The sequence below is a fragment of the Poromitra crassiceps genome (assembly GCF_964638095.1).
Source record: "Poromitra crassiceps genome assembly, chromosome: 12".
NCBI lineage: Eukaryota > Metazoa > Chordata > Actinopteri > Beryciformes > Melamphaidae > Poromitra > Poromitra crassiceps.
Window position 1 is genome coordinate 40,627,667 of NC_139632.1, and position 7,254 is coordinate 40,634,920.

Genomic DNA, 7,254 nt, shown 5'->3' on the forward strand with positions numbered 1-7,254 from the left:
CACTATTTATTTGACTATTGCTTTTTTCCTACAGTCTGTAGGGATTCTTCTTGTTTTTCAAATTCAGTGTTTACATGTGTTTCAGTATGTACAAAATATGATTATCATCAAAACTTGCTTTTATACAGATCATATCGACATAGGTAAATATCTGTTATCAGCCATAACGGCAATGTTAATGTTGGTTATCGGTATTGGCCAAGATTTTCATATTGGTGCTCACTTGCATAATGTGAAAATGAATGTTATTGACCCAGTGTGTAGCCAGTCTACCCAGTTAGTGAGTGAATGTCCAAACAATGATGTATCTTTGAGGTTTTCATTTATTGTAGAATGATGTTGCAGACAGAAATAGATTTCCTTGATGCAATTAACATGATCGTGAAGTGATCCACATGATTTGCTGTTTAACAGAGTGGCTTGACAATTATTCTCTACACTTAGGCTAAGACCTATGTTAAAATTCCCATTCACCTGTGAGCTTGACACCTGAGATCAGCATTACCTCATAGAAGACTAGGTACATACTACCATCTAGTGGTCAAAATGTTTTTCAGCCAAAGACCACTTACAAGATGGAACATATACCGGGGACCCCCTCATTCTGATTTGTGATTTTGGGCTAAGCTTTATTGTTTCCACGGTAACGTGCTTTACTTTTAAATTGATAGGTTTGTTAGATTAGAATGTAATCCATGAACCATTTTAGATTCAAAGGATAAAATATTTTCATTGAACTATGAAGATTTTGCAAAAAAAAGCTTTCATTTTTATTTTCTTGAAAACTTTTCGCGGAACCCCAGGCAAGTGCCAGGGGGTCCCCGGACCCCCATACCACTGGTGTAAAATACCACCCATGATTCAAATCCTACAAATAAGAACAGAAATGGACAATGACAACAGGAGAGACTACATAACATTTCACTCGGACTAAAACGTCCAAAAAATTCAGATTTAAAGAAAATATTTTTTGAATGTTTTTTTTTTGAGAGACTTGACTTGGACTTGCCCCTCAAAGACTTGAGACTTGACTTGGACTTGAGCTCAAAGACTTGAGACTTGACTTAGACTTGCAAAAAATGACTTGAGTATCTCTGATCAAGCATGCCTCACCAAACGTTAAAACGGAACCATAAATGCAGTTATTGCAGAAATAAACTCATTAACAATTAAACAAGAACATATATGCATCTCCTTACGACAGTCCATAACCCGGGTCAACATCAACACTCGCGATAGCGGCAAGGATTTCCTCTTCAAATCTTTCGTAGTCTTTGTAACGTTCTGGGAGTTTAAGCAGGTTGAAGCAGGTTGAAGACTTTGGGTATGCGAAGCCATCCTGCGGAGTCGGCACTGGGAAGCACATTCCAGCCCACCCAGAACTGCACAAGTTTCCCAAGCAGGTTTGGACAGTGGACAGGCAGGTCTGTCTGGATCAGGTCCCGGAGGTATTCTTTGGAAACAACCAGCTTTGGTGTGCTGTTCTTCTCCCATTGATTTCATTGTCGATGAGGGTGACCAGCTGGGAAAGGCCTTCAAGTACCTTAAATAAAGTTTATATTTGTCACTAAAAGTCAACATAGTCATTCATTCATTCATTCACAGGCCTCAATTGTCAAAGCAGAGTAAGATAATTTTAGAGCATAAAACAATTGTATTCATATTTCAAACAACAGGATTGTTATTTTATCTATTTCGGCTTAGGGCTGCAAAGTTTAAAATGATAATAGTGATTAACACGTTCACTGCCATTGACGTATTAATACGTCAAAAATAATCCAACGGTTGACTGCCATTGACGTATTAATACGTCAAAAAAATCGATTTTCTTTTTTTTGACGGTGCTACGTGGATCAATGTTCCCCGCGTCTCCTATGGAGATATTGGAAGTATTGAATGTGTATAATCTATTTTACCGACCAGCTAGGTGGCGACGGTCCTCTCCCGACAGAGAGAAAGTCAACCAAGGCGGCTGCTTCCTCCATTCTCAAGGAAATGGCTTGGCGATTTTACAGTCAGAAACGAACGAGCCTCATTCTCATACTGTAGGCGGGGACGCTTTCGCGCTGCTGCGGTGGGGGGTTCCAGAAATGGACTGGGTGGGCAGCATAAAGCCTAGAGTCGCACGGGGCTTCATCGGGGCTCTCAAACCCAAGAGACGAGTGAGACCTATCCACACTTGCTGCCAGGGAGGGAGGCTGCTCAAACTCGCTGCCAGGGAGGGAGGCTGCTCAAACTCGCAGCAGCAGCAGCAGCAGCAGAGCACTCGCTTGTGACAAACGCAGGCTGAAAGCCACTAGACACGCCCACGGAGGGAGGAGTTGAAGGAGAGGGCGTTCGGAACTATATTGTTTAGATGTCTGATCTCTCACTGATGTCAAAAATAAATGGTTAAAGTGACTGTTCTGCCTGTTTGATTGAATTTCACAAAACTGCGATTATCTCAGCTTTCACTCTCAGACGCTAAAACCATGCTGTACTCAACGGCTAATATCTACATAACTACTAACTCTACAAACTAACTCTTTTAGACAGAGAAAGCACACATTCTATTAGTACTTTTGTGAACTTTGTGTTGACAAACTCCAAGCAGAAAAGAATCCTCGGCTCTTGTAAAATGAGCCAGAATCCTCAAAAAACGGCTTGGCAAAAGCTACCTACAGCAAAAAAAAAATGGCTGGCAGTCAATGTGTTAATATAACACCCTCTGACACTGACTACTGTCAGTACAATGTTACACCAAAAAAAGAAACAATATTCTGCAGTTGTAGAGTGGATGAAGTTATGGCCCTCTGCCGCCTGTCCTCCCCCCTCTCTCCTGTCTACAACTTTCCTACGTAATAAAGGCCAAAAAAAGACACCTACAGTTCTCCACTCTCTCCATAGCTCCTCATCAAACAACGCATCACCTTCAAAGCCCACCACAGCCTGGCGCCCCCCTTATCTGACTAACCTCCTCCTCTCCCATCGCCCCACCCAAACCCTCCGATCCTCATCCACTGTTTCGCTCACTGTTCCTCCATACAAATTCCACAGCTTTGGAGATCGAGCATTCTCGAGAGCAGCACCACGACTTTGGAACTCTCTTCACAAGCCTGTCAGAGACTCACCCTCACTCTCCACTTTCAAATCCCGACTCAAGACCTACCTGTTCTCCCAAGCGTACAACCTACCCTACCCTTAACCACATCTTCCGCCCATGTCACGCCCCCTCAACTCCCCTCCACCCGATTAGTTGTGTTATTTGTATGTTTGTTTTTTTCTGTTTACTGTGGACTCGAGATTGTCAGCGTCTTTGAGTCATTGAAAAGCAGCTATACAAAATACATTTAATTGTTATTATTCGATAAAGGTGAAAATATGCCCCAGACATAATCCATGAAATGAATAAAGAAGAACGAGTTCCATTTACATACAAGGGCAGTTAAGGAATAGCACCGCTTTCAAATGGTTAGAATAAGTATAGTGACTTCTGCCTTTTAATTCAACATACTCTTGCTTGGGAATGTGCATTCGATTGTCTGACAATGCCACTTTGTGTCCATGTCAGCGAGGTTGCTGAGATATCAAGGCACATGGAAGAAAGAGCAGTGAACTTACCTCCTGTGGGAAGTCTAAGCGAGCAGAGAGTGAGTTTATTAGAGTCATTTCACTCCGGCAGATAAACTCAACATAGTCCACGTCCAAGGGCTGTCGCTGACAGGCCTGCTCCAATCTAGAGCGCAGTCTGTTTAACACAAGACTTCCCACCATCACCTGTCAAAGAGATCATGAAATATGCTTTATATAAAAGCATCAGGCCTTATTGGAAAATACGTTGAATACATATACACAGTCCAGGATGCTATCAAGTGCTATAAAAACACAAACACTACAGCAACCTAGCCTACACCAAACAAGCAAAACATGTGTGAATCAAATTGATTTACAATTGCACAAGTGGAAATGAGACGTTAAAACACAAGTTAAATCACAAGTCACAACCCAAAGTCACAGCTTGTGGTGGGACATCAACATTAAAGCCCCACTATTTGGGGAAACTGCACCCTCACCTACATGCTACTCTTCTCATTCAGGTATCAGCCTTGTAGTAAGTAACTTAAGTAACCTTGGAGTAACCAGCCAATTGTGCAAAGTGTTTCTTTTCTACCTCCAAATAATTATTCTGTTATATACGGTATATAAATTCAGGTCCATGAGTGAAAAAGTTGCAACTTCTATTTTTCAGAAAAGTATTTAAATGTCCTCAATGGAGACTGACAATTGAACGAATGTCTAATGGAATGGACACTGTTATGGGCAAGCCTGGGTCTCACACAATATAGTGTTGCTTGTAACACATATATGCTTGCCTATTAGTAAGGTAGCCTACAAATGGCGAAAAAAAATAAAAAATGATTGAAAATAATTTAGGCTAAGCTGAGCACAGGCAAGGACAGTTGCAACTATTTTGCCTGAACAAAATAGAATATGGTTTTGATGTATTGAAAATCATACTGTCAGTATTTTTAAATACATGGTATACCGTAATACCTTAGTACCGACCAAAGCCTAATCGAAAGTATCATAAGTCACGGGTGGAATGGTGGATAAACATTGCATTTCCTTTAAAGCCCTTTCTAATAAATGCCCTCCGTTAGTTTGGTAGTGCAAATATAATATTTTTAGTACAAAGGGGTTAAGAAATGCTTTCATCAGCTCAGCATTAACATGACACGGCTCTGAGAGATGAGGGAATGAAATAAAGCAGATATCCGAAAGTACAAACCGAAACAGATGAGAGAACACTCATGAACACTGCGGTTGGGCAGTCGGGTGTGCAGCTTTCTTAGAGGCGGGTCCATCTCGATCGTGGCCAAGGACGACTTGGCACATACAAAGATATAATGGAAACCGAAATCAGCGCGGAACGGCATGACTTGTTGTGGCCAAAGGTGTCAGTAGAAAAGCCCTAAAGTTTACATGCTGTGGGGAACAGGCATTCAGGGTGCAGAGTGGGAATGATAGAAATCCCAGTCTATCTATTAGAAGTCAGCGTGTGTTCCATCAAAATGATTTAAAAGGCATTATATTAACGTAAAGAAAAAGTTGCATAATGGGGCTGCAACAGAGAAACAACGCAATGCACTTTCCTGTACAGCAAGAAGTTGGTAGTGCTGCACAGCTGATACAGATTCTGTTTATAGAAATAAGCATTTTCTGATAACCCACCTGAGATTCAGCAGAAGTGCCTGGGGGGTCGGTGGTCGAGGGAGGCGCACACACAATTTCTCCGTTGTCCTAGTGAAGTAAAAAGCAAACCATTATTTGATATTGCAAATTTAATTCTCAACCATATTCAGTCAGTCACTGGATCATGTGACTGTGAATAATATGACCTGTCTCCCAAGTAAAAAGCTGCAGGCTGACAGGTTTTCCGACCAATTACTTGAGGTTAGTTCAAGTGAGGCTGCTACCGAGCGGGGTAGCTTCAGAGTGTAACTTACCATGGTAACTGACCTGGAGTTCATCTAATCGAACTTCTTGGAATCTAAAATCCCAGATTTCTCTAGTCTAAACTATGGGTTGGGAAAATTCCAGTGTTGGGCAGTAGCTAGCAACAAATAGTGAAGCTATTTGTTGCTAGCGTGCTACATTTCTCTGGGGATAGCTTAAATGTAGTGAAGCTTATTTTTAATGTAGAGTAGCTGGTAGCTTAGCTCACCATATTGTCAAAGTAGCTTGCCCAACACTAATAAATCTAGAAATAGGTTGAATTCAAAGTGTTTTCCCTCACACACACACACACACACACACACACACACACACACACACACACACACACACACACACACACACACACACAATGTAAAGTAGCAAGCTACTTTTATTTTGGCATGGAGCCTGTAGCTGAGCGTGCTATATAATGAAAAAACATTGCATGGATGCAACTGGGACGTATCCTCAGTGATGTACCCTGGGGTCATTGGATGTTTCGGGTCTCGCAACATCATACACCCTCGCCCAGGTGACCCAGCCGGGGCTGGCCAAGCCCCAACTTACGTCCCAGTAGCTACCCACGGTCAGCCCTCTAGGAAGGGTTGAAGGTGGTCACGCGGTCAGGGCCACTCAATCCGCTGCTCCGGAACTACTCTGCCGGGACCGGGGGGGGGGAAGGGCTCTGGTACGTAGAGGGACCGGGCTCTGTGGGTTGCCACCCGGCCGGGCTCCTCCCTCGTCTCACCAGGTCTAGGACCTGTGCGCTGCACCAGACTCCCCCGCTCCAAACATCTCATTCCGACTACATTTTACTGGGGATAGCTTCAAAGTAGTGAAGCTATATTTTAATGTAGAGTAGCTGGCAGCTTAGCTTACTACATTTTCAAAGTTGCTTGCCCAACACTGCAAAAATCTGTGTAGTCATTTAACCTGCTTTCTGGAATGCATCCTTTGGGAGACATATTACTGCTAATACAGTATATCAGGCATTGAGGCTAATCAAACCCTAAATAAATCTAGAAGCTGATGGCAGATTAAACAAAGGTCCTCCCATCATGAAAACAGATTTTGTTTGGAAAGGAAGGATTTGACATTTGACAGGGTTGATGGTACAGGTAGCCATGGTCACACCAGGATTAATGAGAATTGCTGGGTTTCATTAGTTGTTGTGGACTTCCCCCTCAGCCCCTTGGTGGTGAACTCTGGCCCATGAATTCATGCTTTATCGGTGTATAATGACAGAGTATCAAATTCTCAATTACCATTGCTGGGAAGAGCACGACAAGATTGAGGGTAGAATCAACAGGATAACCTGGGCTGGTAGGCAAAGAGAGAAAGAGAGAGAGGAAGAGGGAAAGACGGAGAGCAAATGGATGAAAAAGTCCCAGGTTATTAGAGAAAAGGTCAGTCACAGCAGCTATTTTATAAGAGCAAGACATATAAATCAACGATTGCCCGGAGATCATACCAACTACTTGCTGATAAATGTTGACATTTTGAATGTATTTAGAGCTTGTAAATCAATATCTGATACCAGACACCAGTTTAGCTTTGGCAACACTTGGCAGGTTGTTTAAAACAGTCATGTTCAATTGCAAGACATAGAAAAAGAAAATAGTATTGAAATAGTATTGTGTACATAGCATGTACAATGGTTTCCAAGCACATAATAATTCTGATTACAGCAATGCAACACAGGCTGATGTCCTGGCACATGGTTTGGGTGTGACACCTGTGTTGCCTCTGACTGATGTTTAGATGCTCAATCAATACAGC

General features: G+C 42.3%; 1 long non-coding RNA gene across 1 annotated transcript; it reads right to left on the minus strand.

Moving 5' to 3' along the window:
* Window positions 1-370: 370 nt before the first annotated feature.
* LOC310787131 lies at window positions 371-6,918 on the minus strand. Its single transcript, XR_014553246.1, has 4 exons — window positions 6,741-6,918; window positions 5,212-5,280; window positions 3,601-3,756; window positions 371-1,543 (listed from the first exon to the last, which is right to left on the minus strand). It is a non-coding gene; the product is annotated as an uncharacterized lncRNA (long non-coding RNA).
* Between the last annotated feature and the right edge of the window lie 336 nt (window positions 6,919-7,254).